Source organism: Amphibalanus amphitrite, unplaced genomic scaffold (assembly GCF_019059575.1).
Source record: "Amphibalanus amphitrite isolate SeventyFive unplaced genomic scaffold, NRLGWU_Aamphi_draft 001649F_arrow, whole genome shotgun sequence".
In the NCBI taxonomy this organism is placed as follows: domain Eukaryota; kingdom Metazoa; phylum Arthropoda; class Thecostraca; order Balanomorpha; family Balanidae; genus Amphibalanus; species Amphibalanus amphitrite.
The window spans coordinates 79803-91138 of NW_024883142.1; positions in this window are offsets into that span (position 1 = coordinate 79803).

The window sequence follows — 11336 nt, forward strand, 5'->3', positions numbered from 1 at the left end:
GTCATAGATATCAAAATTCTGAGATATAAATTTTGTACATGCTATCGCTCTTAGCAATCGCTGAAAGTTTAAAGCGATCGGCCACTCGGTGTAGCTATGGCACTTGGCAGACATTGAAACTTTTTATGAGGTGAGGTCACTTCAAGTGACGTGGTGACCTGACCTTGAATGACCTTGGTCTGAAATTTTCACAACATGTGTAGAGTTGATGTATGGTAAGTTGTAGGTACCAAAAACGACATTTGCGAAAAACCACAGGGGGTGTTCTGTTCAAATTCACCCCCCCCCCCCAGCAGGGCGCGGGTTAAATGAGACCATGAATGACTGGATGTCGGCCACGTCTTATTGCCTGGTTGACTATCGCGTATCGCTGTAATGACCTAGCGTAGAAATTAAACTGTAGGCAATTGCTGTGCTCCTGGACCCATTTCGCTATCTTTTGTCTCGATGATGGTGTCGGGGATTGTGCACCGCGCCGTGTTGTAGCGACACGGCCAGGCGCCAGATCGATGCCGTGCAAGGCTGCCATGTATTGCTGCCATATAAGAGTCTCTGTTGTCAATTGAGAACGACTGCGCAGCTTTCAACCTCCCGAGTCGGCGTGACGCTCTGCTCTGGCTGGGCTGTATTTCGCGTAGCTCGAACTGTTGGAGTCTGGGGCCGGTCCCTCGTCCCAGTTCTCTGTGGCAGGATGTTCCCGGGGTCCGTCCTGCTGCCGCTGCTGCTGTCCTCGCTGGCCGTCAGCGGCTCCCTCTACGTCTCCCACTCGGTCCAGCACGCCAGCCGCCCGCTGAAGACCGGTGGGACGGCCTCCCTCACCCAGTGCGCCCTGTGGTGCCGCCTCACCCGCGGCTGTATAAAGTGGAGCCGTGATTCTGTCACCGGTCTGTGTCGGCTGTGGCCGCTGCACTCCGACTCCAATCCGCTGACGGCGGCCGCCGAGCCTCTCCACCAGCCCCTCCTGCCCGAGGGGTTCGTCCTCAGTGACGACCCGTCTATCGCCTACCGGGAGCGCTACGTCCCCATGGTCGGCGGCAACGCCTCCATCCTCGCCAGCTGCCGGGCCTACGACCCCGAGTCGGTCCCCGCCTTCCCGCACACAGAGCGGCAGTTCAACTACCTCAAGACCCACATCACCGGCTACTACTACTGGATCGGCATCTGGTACCGGCCCGAGGAAGGCGTGTTCGCGGACATGACGACCGGCCGGACGGTGGACCTGCCGGCCGAGCTGTGGTGGAACGGCTGGGTGGTCGCCTCCGCCTCCTACCGTTGTCTGACACTCTACAGCGCCGGACCGTGGGCGGTGGGCTGCGGCTCGGTGCGGGAGGGGCACACCTGCCAGTACAGCGTCCCGGTCGGAGCCGCCGAGTCACCTGCTACCAACTAGCGACGCCAGTCTGAGCAGTACTAAAAACCAACTAACCCGGATCAATGCCGGCTTCGGAGGAGATGCTTAAAGTTTTGACATTACTGTTCGAGAGATTCTTGGTATCATGAGAGTAGCATCTCCCCCAATCGAACCGCTATACGAGTACCTATGTTGTCAGCCATTACATCGGATGCCAATGCCCCCCTTCCCTCTGAACAGCTTCAGGCCTCCAAGACGCATGGCTGGATCCGTCCTTTGACTTGCCCCTCCCCTCTAGCTTGAAGTACCTATTTCCTGCTCCTTGCGTCGCACCTGTGCACGTGCAAAGCTAACTATTCCTCTCGTCCGTTTGTCGCCCCAAAAAATAGTCTGCCTGGCTTACAACGTATGAGTAGGTACATACGTAATATTGCTCAGAGTGAACTTGTCACTGCTGGGGATCCAATGCCAGCTCACATGGGACTGAACGTTGTTTCCTGAATCTGACCAGTCGCCGCACTCACCTGACATGTAGGTAATACCGCTCGTACGCTACTGAGTTTTCTCGGAATGGGCTGTAAGCTCTAGCGACTATAAAATTATTATCAAGATGCAAGAAGAAGAGGGCTAGGAAGCGATGCGACACCGTGGCATGAGAACCGCGGTGTGTTTCTCAGCCCTCATTGTGGGTATCTCAAACTCATTAACCTTCCAGGTGGGGGGGGGGCATTTTTGCCCCCCCCCCCTTTAGTTTTTTCGATATATCTCGAGAACTGCTGCGCCGATCGTCACCAAACTTTCAGTACCCTCCCGTGAATAGCTATTGCACATTGTGACCAAAACTTTTTGCAAAGGCTATGATAGGTTGGACGCTAATGACGTCAGAGTGACGTCATTTCTGCCATTTTCGACCCCAAAAAAAGGCACGGGCGTAGGAACGTCATGAAAAGTGGGTGGGCCACCCTGTCAAGGGGCCTCCTTTTTCAGGGGCCTCCAACTTTTGCCTCGTCCTGCTGGCTGCTTTCAAGTATGACCTCCAAATCTAGCTTCTGAGATCGGGGCTCGGGCAGATGTACCCAGGGGCGTAACCGCTTAAGCGAACAGTGCGGAAAGTCCGCACCATTTTTAAAACTTATTCCCCCTCCGATTTTTTTTAGAATCTATTTGCCGCAAACGGCGCATGACCCCTGAAAACCCTTACACAAATGTCTTCCTCGTTTCCCAGGTGCCCCCATTAGCTTCATAGGCGCCCTCTTTGGCATATAAGCGCCCTATGTATAGTCATCAGAGACATCCTATATGTCCCACAGTCGCCCCGTTGTCGCATACAATGTGCGCTTATCATAGGCGTCTCTCTTTTATGGACACTTGAAGGCGCCTCTCTTTGCCATGCCGGCGCCCATGTTTCTTATGAATGCACCCCCATGGCATTGATCAATGCAGACCTCTATTGCATGTGGACGCCCATATATTATGTAGGCCTCAGAGGCGCCCCTCTTGCGCATTGAGGTGCCCCTATGGGCTTCATAGGCGCCCCTCTAGATATTGCACGTAGGTGCCCTACTGTCTCAGAACCGCTCCCCTTTGGCATGCAGACGCCCATCTTTCGTACGGAGGAGCCGCTGTGGTTCTTAGAGACGGCATGTTGCTCCCAGACGCAGATGGGGCTCTCGGAGTCGACAGTGTGGGACCTTCAGTCGCTGATGGGTGCCCGCCAGATGTGGACCCTCGGAGACGCCGGTATGGGGCCCTCAGAGATGCCGGTATGTGGCCCTTAGAGACACCGGTGTGGAACCCTCAGATACTTCAGTGTGAAGCCCTTACAATTGCTGGTGTGGAGCTATGAATGCGCTGGCTTAACCCTATTAGTGGCAGGGGGGGGGGTTGTTTTTATCCACCCCTCAGGTTTTTCGGGAATATCTCCGAAACCGCTGAAGCTCCGATGCTGAAATTTTCTGACTTTTCCTAAAACTAAATTGGGCTTATTCCCTGAAAATTTCAAGTTCATAACTTTACCAGGGGCGGCTCCAGAGCACTGGGAATTGGGGGTCCTATTCGTGAAGCGAGTCATTTGGGCGAAGATCACGATGCTGCACCAGTTTTACGAACAGTGAATGAAAGGTATACATGTGATAACATATACAGTTATTGTGCATCCTCTTTTGACACGTTTTTGCTATAATAGGCGGATCCAGGCGTCCAAAAAGGGGGGTTATGTTTTACCTCCCAACATAGGTGCCCTGACACCGCCTATGCATGACCAATACAATTGTAGTCGTTCTCTCATAAGAAAATTGTAACATAACAAGACCATTACCACCCTTTTTAGAAACAGTACCAACAAAAACCTTATTTACTATACTTTTTGTGTACCCCCAATCTCAATGATCTGTATCCGCCTATGATTTTTGAAAATGCATATTTTTAGGATCCATGTGAATTCCTGGTTCATTCTCTATCGATCGGCAAAAGTTGCGTTAGGATTGGTTCAGAAACCTGGCCGTGATAAACAGTCAAAAATGTATCTGCAATTTGCCCGTTTCTACCCCCCTCTACCCCCCCTGTTGACATATTTTAATTTTTATTTTTTAGAAATGTAGATCACGTTGAGCGAAATCGAATGCCGTTTGAATTTTGAAAATCGGCCCGTTAGATCTCGAGATATCAAGGGGGGGTCGTAAACAGCCCCCCCCCTGCCACTAATAGGGGTATACCAGGAGCCTGCCACTAATAGGGTTAAATCCCTCAGAGACCGGTACATGGACATTAGAGCTCAGTGAGAACTTGTGTGGTGCCTTCAGTGGCCTTGTGGAGCCGTTAGACATCAACATGGTGCTCTCAGGAGCCGGTGAGTCCTCAGAGTCACCGGTGTGGGGCCTTCAGAGCTCCGAGATACTGGTGTGGGGCCCTCCGAGGTGTCGGTGTGGGTCCTTCAGATGTACCTATAGAGCCTTGAGATGCACAGGTGTGGTGGCCCACAGAGGCGCCGGTGTGGGGACCCCAGAGCCACCGATATAGGGCCCTAAGAGACACTAGTATGACCCTCAAAGGCGCCGCTGTGTGACGCTCATAAACACTGGTGTGGAGCCATCACAGGCGGGTGGAGCCGTTAGAGGCCGGAAAGGGCCCTTAGATGCCTGCAAGGAGCCTTCAGAAGCCGGCGTGGCACCCTTATGGGGATAAGCGTGTCTACTTAGGAGCCCTTGAGGTGCTCTCATGAGCTCTGTGGGGCCCCACCGGGCCGAAATATGGCCACGGCCAGTTGCCGCCGCATGGCTCTTCGGACTATCATTCTCAGGGGCCTCATCTGCCTAGTTTGAATAGAAGGGCCTCTCAGACAATCAGTCTCATGGGCCTCCTCTGGCTAGTATAGATAGAAGGGCCTGTTAGACCATCAATCCTACCTAGGGGCCTTTTCTGGTTAGTATAAATAAAAGAGCCTCTCAGACCATTTATATCAGGGGGCTCCTGTGGACAGTATAAATAAAAGGGCCTCTCAGACCATCAGTCTCGGGGGCCTCCCTAGAAAAGTGTAAATGTGGATAGAAGGCCCCCCTCAGATTCATTAGGAGTGGACCTCTCTGACTACCAGTCTCAGGGGCCTCTTGTAGCCAGTATGAATAAAAGAGCCTCTCACACCATCGGTCTCAGGAGCCTCTTCTGACTAGTTTGGATAGAGGGCCCTCCCAGACCACCGGTTTCAGGGGCCTCCAGTGGCCAGTTATATGAACAGAAGGGCCTCACAGCCATCAGCCTCGGGGGCCTCTTCTGACTGGTGTGAATATGAGGGCCTCTCATACCATCAATCTCAGGGGCCTCCTCTGCCTAGTGTGAATATCAGGGCTTCCCAGGCCATCAGTCTCAGGGGACTCTTCTGACTGGTGCCGGATTGAGGACCTCCCAGACCGAAAGTTTTGGGGGTCTCCTGTGGCCAGTATGAATAGAAGGGCCTCTCAGTCCATCAGTCTCATGGGCCTCTTCTGCCTGGTGTGATTATAAGGGCCTCTCAGGTCATCAGTCTCAGGGGCCTCCTCTGACTACAGTGTAGATGGATAGGGCCCAGTGGCGCGGGAACTTCTTCCAGACTGGGGGGGCTGAACCATCATAGAGATCAACCTAGGGTACCCCCAAATCTAGTTTTCTCATCGGTTTTAGGCCACTTATTTTTCAGACCTTGGCCTTTTCAACGAAAAAAAGAAGAAAATATTTGCAAAAAAAGTGAGGTATTCCGTCTCAGCTGAGTGAAGAAACTACCGTTTTGGCAACCTGGAATAAAGGTTTTAAGCTGCCAAATGAGTTGCCGAGTCAGTAAAATAGGTAGATTTTTCACTCACATGCTTTCTTCCTTTGTGACTCACAACCCCTAATTTGGGGAGGACAAGCTGCCCCAACGGTTCCTGGCCTCATGAAAAGTTGTGAGGCACCGCCCCCACGGCCCCAGAGTTGTGAGGGCAAGCTTCCCCCACTGCCCTCTCCCCCGGTTCCCGCGCCTATGTATGAATCTATGAAGTTGTGTTGGTAGATTTCCGATTTCGATTCCTCCAGCTGGGGGGGCTCAAATACATTACGAGCCCCCCCCAGCCGAAAAGTTGGAGGGGCTCAGCCCCCCCTAGCCCCCCCCCGGTTCCCGCGCCACTGGGATAGGCCTCTTAGACCATCAGTCTCAGGGGCCTCTTCTGACTATTGAGGATAGAGGGGCCTCCTCTGACTAGTGAGGGTAGGGGGCCTCGGCTAGATCGCCAGTGTCAGGGGCCTATTCTGACTAGTGTGGATGGAGGGGCCTCCCAGACCACCAGTCTCAGACGTCTGACTAGTGTGGATAGAGGGGCCTCCCAGACCGCCAGTGTCAGGGGCCTCCCCAGACCAGTGTGTATATTAGGGCCTCCTCAGATCCACTAGGGCCTCTCAGGCCATCAGTCTCAGGGGCTTCGACTGACAAGATGAACAGAGGGCCTCGTTGGATCCATCACGGCCCCTTGGAGTCCGTGCGTGGGGATTCGTGGAACTTATTTTTACCGAGTTTGTTTATTCTGGAAGGTGACGACGTCCTCTCAAATCGAGACGAGGGGCCTCGAGTAAAAAGTGGGTGGGCCAAAACACATGGTTGGCCCCCCCACCTCGAAAAGTGGGTGGGCACTTGCCCACCTGGCCCCCCCCTGTTCCTACGCCTATGAAAAAAGGTTTCGCGAGAAGAGCTGTCAGGCCTACAGCTTTAGAGATACAGAAAAATGTTTCAGCCATAAAAGGTGTAGAATTTAGAGGGCTACAAAACTGACATCTCATATTTTTGAAATGTTTGGATTTTGATCCCCAAAAATCAAAAAATAGATTTTTTGAATATAATAGCCGAAAAATCCAAAAAGTTTTTTTAATTACGAAAAAACGGAAGACTTGTGATAGTCCCTACAGCCTTCTATCTACATACCAAATTTGAGATCGATACCTCTTTTTTTGGCCAAGTTATAGCGAAAAAACTGTTCAAAATTGATGACGTCAAATTTTCAAACTCAATTTTTGGCAATTCTAGACCTCGTAGCGCAAAACAAAGACCATCATTAGACTCTCCGTGACAAGCTGCATCGAATCAATACCGATTTTAAGCAAAATATTAACTTTGAAATTTGACCTTTTTTGACCTGACCTTGACCTGTCCTTCACCAGAAAGTGACCTAAACCGTACCTGATGGTCTTATAACCAACACCATTGAGTTGTAAATGAAAAACTGGCCATAAAACATGCATCGCACAACCTTAGTAAAGTTGGGTTCATGTGGTGACCCTTGGTGACCTGACCTGTGACCTGACCTGGTATGACCAGTGACCTCTAATAGCAACATATGTACTAGACAACTGACGCCCTATCGCTGATTTTCGGCAAAATGCGTTTTACTCGGTGTTATAGCGCTTTCCCTAGAAGCCCCGTGAACGGTGAAACATTTTATCTTTGACCTGACCTGTGACGTCATCGGTGACCCCGAGGTCAATGAAATTTGGTTTCCCTTGACAAATTTGACAGGACTATCGAACACTGTTTGAATTTTCCGGATTTGTCTAGTAGTTTCGGAGATACGGGGGGGGGGGGCAAAAAAAATCCCCACCCCCCTCCCACCGCGCGGAAGGTGGCCGGGAGGCCCACCGCCTGCCGGGTTAAGTTACCCTCGTAGCAAGCAAGCGCATGCAATAGGTAAATGTTGAACCACATCTGAACCTGTTTTATCTATCAGGCTAACGTAGCTCAATACTTTCGGCTCTTCTCAAATGCACGTGTACACTGTACGGGCTAGTTAGGCATACCTAGCCACTGTCTGTGGTCCGGGATAAATATAAACATCAAACCCAAGTGTTTGTTTTTATCACAAAACTTACACAGTGTCAGTGACACACCAGCGGTGCCAATAGTTTTAGACGGCACCCAGGTGGATAAGTGATTTTGGAAATGACCTTTTTGGTGCCTCACTGAGTGAGTTAGATTCCTCGGCAGTGGGTGAGGAGTGAGGTGAGTGAGTGAAACGAGTGAGTGAGTCGTGCGCTGAGTGAGGTGAGCGAGGGCCCGGTGATGGGAGGCCGGCAAATTGGTGTTGGAGTTAGAGGTGGCAAAAGAAAAAAAATTTGGGAACCAGACTCGAACCAGACCCGGCTGGACATTTCTGGAACCAGTCGGACCCGGCCTTAGTTGGAATCGGAACCAGTTGGACCCGTTCCCCAAAAGTCAGTTAATACAACGTTAGGCGGCACGGGCGGACATCGATAGCAGCGCCTCTATCGGTCACTAGGGAAAGCTGGGCTGTAGGCGACGAAATACCGGCTGAGTTGTCACACGTTGAATAGGTTTATAGACATCCGTCTTGTGAAAAGGTTGAACTTTTGCCTTCAATATTTCTACAGGCAATTTTAGAAGTGTCTTCACATAGATTACAACACCGTTAAGATTATTGTATTCACTTCAAGCCTTCCCTATTGTTCTTGATGATGCGGGAACTATTTCTAATTAGTGTTTCTATTTTAAAAAAGAACATATTGTGCAAACGATGAAAAAACATAGATGGAAGATTTTAAATGCAATTTTCTCCAGCAATTAATGGTAAATTATCTACAGATCAAGGAAAAGATGCATGCTAACTGATAATTTAAAGTTCTTGGGGCCAGTTGTTTTCTTCTTTTCTTACGTCGCCCCAATGACCGCGAATACACTTGTGATAACGCCTATCGAACTACTTGTAGGTATCATTAGTTGCATCATGTAGAACAGCCTATTTCCCACTGGGAATACTCATGAGCTACTGTGTGCAAAGAAACATTCACTTCATTCACTTCATATTTTGCAATAATGTGTAGTGTGCAAGATGTATAGTTTATGGTAGTACCCGGTTGGACCCGTCATAAAATTTCCAGGAACCGGTCTGGACCCATATGGGTCCAGACTGGTTCTTTGGACCGGGTCCTCGGGTCCACATTTTGCCACCTCTAGTTAGAGTCCAGCGTGTTTGCAGTTACACCCTGGTGATAAATGACAAGTGATAGACGTCATGAGGCGCACAGTGCCGTCATTTTATGGGCGATGATGCTGACGATGAATGAGTGCCTTTTGTTTGCTGTAATGTGTTGACGTTTAAGCAGTTCGTTACAATTTAAGCATCGATCTTGTCTGTAGCAGCGCAACTACATAGAAAGGCACGAATGGCTTCGTCTGACAGGGTCTCTATCTATAGCCCTTGCTGGAATACCTCTAACGTTTTGATAGTCACTCGTCCGGTCATATTTGTTGATTCCGTTCGGCAGAGCCGTATTCCGCACAGCCGCTTTGTGTTGGGCATCCATGCCGCCGTCTTTTGGCATTTCTCGCCACCACCAGCGATCATCTGTTGATATGCAATATAATTATTAGCAGTATTTTTTTTTTATAAATTTAGTCCGAACCTTTTGAATGGAAGGATTCACAAGGACAGAGCTCCCACTAAGCGAAAATTGTTGCGTTGACCCTGCCCTCTACCCTCCCGATCGCGCAATTCCGGTTCTATGGCAGAATTTAGATTCCAAAGTTTAACCCTCGCCCATGTAGGGGGGGGGGTTGGTGCAACCCCCCCCTGAGGTTTTTCGGAAATAGTGCAAAAACGGCGGCCTTATGGGGCAAACCTTGCGCATCTTTTGATAAAAAAAATTTGACCGGGTCATGTCAGGTCACGGAGTTATGACGTCACAAAGGGAACAGCCTCCGGCCGGATTTTCACAAACTGAGTGCCAACGCCCGAGGTTTCCTGCCGGTGGTACGGACATCGGTTGATGGATCGTGATGAAACTTCCCATGCATGTTGGGGCAAGTATTGGCTATCATATGGTATAAGAAACTTGACCGGGTCAGGTCAGGTCACGGAGCTATGACGTCACAAGAGTAACAGCGTCCGGTACTATTTTTGAAAAGCGCCCGAACCACTATTTTGCTAATTTTTGTCACCTCAATGGGAATATGCAGCAATATTAGCTTCTATAGGGAGCAAATGGACCTTCCAAATCCAAAAATACAATCAGATTTCAAAAATTAAAATTTTGATTTTTCGAATTTCTGCCGCCGACTGTGACCTTGCCGACTTCCGGCGCTCCCAACGCGCCATTTTTAGAGATAGGGAAACGAAATACATACCAAACGATAGAGAATTGATCAAGGAACACGATAGTGAAGGTTTCAAGTCGATATCTCCCACCGTTTTGCCGCAATCGCCGCGGAAAGTTGAAAAAAGTCTATTTTTCCGAAAATTTGACCTTTGACCGGTCAAAAGTAGGTCAAATGTTGACCTAGGACCAAAAAATATACCACCAATCGCGAGATCTCGGCGAGAGCAATCCGTTGGTCTTTTCCGCTAAGCTCTACGACGCTCCGTTTTCAAACGCCAAGGGGGGTCGCACCAACCCCCCCCCCCCCCCTGCATGGGCGAAGGTGGCAGATCGCCGTTTACGGGCGAGGGTTAACGTGCGCACATAGCCGCACACGGCCGGTCCCCTTACTGACTTAACCCTATTAGTGGCAGGCTCCTGGCTACCCCATATTAGTGGCAGGGGGGGGGGGCTGTTTACGACCCCCCTTGATATCTCGAGATCTAACCGGCCGATTTTCAAAATTCAAACGGCATTCGATTTGGCTCAACGAGATCTACATTTCTAAAAAAAAAAAATTAAAAAATGTCAATAGGGGGAAGAGGGGGGTAAAAACGGGCAAATTGCAGATACATTTTAGACTGTTGATCACGGCCAGGTTTCTGAACCAATCCTAACGCAACTTTTGCCGATCGATAGAGAATGAACCAGGAATTCACATGGATCCTAAAAATATGCATTTTCAAAAATCATAGGCGGATACAGATCATTGAGATTGGGGGTACACAAAAAGTATAGTAAATAAGGTTTTTGTTGGTACTGTTTCTAAAAAAGGTGGCAATGGTCTTGTTATGTTACAATTTTCTTATGAGAGAACGACTAAAATTGTATTGGTCATGCATAGGCGGTGTCAGGGCACCTATGTTGGGAGGTAAAAAATAACCCCCCTTTTTGGACGCCTGGATCCGCCTATTATAGCAAAAACGTGTCAAAAGAGGATGCACAATAACTTTGTATATGTTATCACATGATACCTTTCATTCACTGTTCGTAAAACTGGTGCAGCACCGTGATCTTCGCCCAAATGACTCGCTTCACGAATAGGACCCCCAATTCCCAGTGCTCTGGAGCCGCCCCTGGTAAAGTTATGAACTTGAAATTTTCAGGGAATGTGCCCAATTTAGTTTTAGGAAAAGTCAGAAAATTTCAGCATCGTAGCTTCAGCGGTTTCGGAGATATTCCCGAAAAACCTGAGGGGTGGATAAAAACAACTAATGCCACTAATAGGGTTAACCTGGCTACGAGTACGGCAGCTGCCACCAACCGCAACCATACCTACCTACTTGTCAGGAGGCCCGTAAACGTCAAGCGCACGTCGCGCTTTGAACCCGGACTG